This window comes from Dioscorea cayenensis, chromosome 13 (genome assembly GCF_009730915.1).
Source record: "Dioscorea cayenensis subsp. rotundata cultivar TDr96_F1 chromosome 13, TDr96_F1_v2_PseudoChromosome.rev07_lg8_w22 25.fasta, whole genome shotgun sequence".
In the NCBI taxonomy this organism is placed as follows: Eukaryota; Viridiplantae; Streptophyta; class Magnoliopsida; order Dioscoreales; family Dioscoreaceae; genus Dioscorea; species Dioscorea cayenensis.
Genome location: NC_052483.1, coordinates 5,029,690 through 5,031,560, shown reverse-complemented (window position 1 = coordinate 5,031,560; position 1,871 = coordinate 5,029,690). Strand labels below are relative to the sequence as shown.

General features: G+C 38.3%; 1 long non-coding RNA gene across 1 annotated transcript; it reads right to left on the bottom strand.

The window, feature by feature from the left end:
- Window positions 1-686: 686 nt before the first annotated feature.
- LOC120274974 lies at window positions 687-1,280 on the bottom strand. The gene is made up of 2 exons (XR_005541015.1): window positions 1,249-1,280; window positions 687-917 (listed from the first exon to the last, which is right to left on the bottom strand). It is a non-coding gene; the product is annotated as an uncharacterized LOC120274974 (long non-coding RNA).
- Window positions 1,281-1,871: the final 591 nt, after the last annotated feature.

Sequence of the window (1,871 nt, the reverse complement as noted above, 5' to 3'; positions counted from 1 at the left end):
CAAGTTGATGAATACACAAACTGCTTTCATCGATTTGATGAATAGAACCTTGAAGCCCTTCTTGGATAGCTTCATGGTGGTATTTAATGATGGCATTCCTGTATATTTTCATGCTGAACATGAAAATATACTCGAGAAGGCATGCAGAACATAAGGAGCAATTGAGAATTGTGTTTTGGAACTTGAGAGGGAAAAAAATTGTTTCCAAAATTTTGAAGTGTGAGTTCTAGCAAGAATAGGTGCCATTCTTTGGACTTGTTGTAACCAACAATGGAATCTTTGTAGACCTTAAGAAAGTAGAAGTAATTGTTGAGTGCTAAGTGAAACTGAGGTTCGTAGTTTTATAAAGTTAGCTGGGTATTACAAGAGGTTTTTGGAAGGATTCTAAGTATGGGTAACACCCTTAACAAGGCTCACTAAGAAAGGATTGAATTATCAGTGATCAAACAAGTGTGAGCAAAGTTTTCAGGAGCTAAAGCTACATTTAGTGTCAGTACCCACTCTCATATTTCTTTCTCTTAGTGGAGGGTTTACTATATACAATGATGCCTGTAAGGCTTGATTGGGGTGTATCTTTGTCACGTCCCAGCCCCACAGCCGGGCCCGCGGACAGATCGGCTGCATCCAATGGGACTGGGCCCCACTGGGTGCAAGGCCTCAGCTGAAAACCTGGTCAGAGTCAACCCTAACAAGCAAATATGAATAGAACATAAAAGCACAAATAGGGTACTGAAAACTGACATACTACAAGTACGGGCTTTAGCAGCCCTACAGAATACAAATACAATCCAACAGTTTGCAAATTACAAATACAGTCAGAATACAAGTCTTACACTCTCAAGTAGGTAATAACAAGATACTGATAACGCAGACAATACGACTCTCTGACACCCCCCAGACCTAAACTTGATCTTCTCCTGCGAAAACAGAATACACAGAGTGCATGAGTCACAAGGGCCCGATGAGGATCGCGAGAAAAAACAACAAGTATAGCAGATATTGCAGAATAATAGCTCATGCTTCATACATAATACAAAAATACGCAGAATACTAGAATAATCCAAAAACACGAAAAACACGCAGAAATACATCTCCATGGCTAATAGCAATCAACAAAGACGTAGGTCGGATCTTCGACTATGAAGTCGGAACGTACGTAACGTGAATATCAACGGTAGTAGCCGGATCTTCGACCGCAGTCGGGGTTAGCGCTACTACAGATAACATGTGCACATGGCTAGGACTTACTCCTCCTAGCTGGGCGAGCCAGAAATGGAGATGTACTAAAAACCGCAGAAAATACAGTAATACGATAGGAGGAATTCATTTGAATAAATAATGCAAATAAGAAAAATAAATAAATAAACATAAATACCACGCAAAATAAATAAAATTATCAAACAATGCAATAATTAAATAATAATTATTGCCGTAACACGGAATACTGGTCACGAGAGCCCTACCCGACTCCGAGCTACGAGTTGGGTTCACTCAAGTCCCGCGAGCTAAGACTCGCTACAAAAAATCTAACCCAACAAAATAAACTACACTCGGGGAATAATTCTCGGTCGGGCCCTAACTTAACTATTGCCCAAGCTTTACATAATAGGAATTAAACAACAAACTTCTAATCACCAAGGGATAAATAATAACCATATTTCAAGCCATGATCAGAACAACCATGAGTATAAAAGTATTCACATATGAAAATAACAATAACATGAATGATTAAAGACAATACCATGCTTATATAACAAAATGTTAATAAATAACAATTAACTTATAACATGGCTGCACACTCACACTTTCAAGTTTATTAACATGAAAACGTAACTCTAAAATAATTTAGAGCATGAATGTTAGTTTACAGG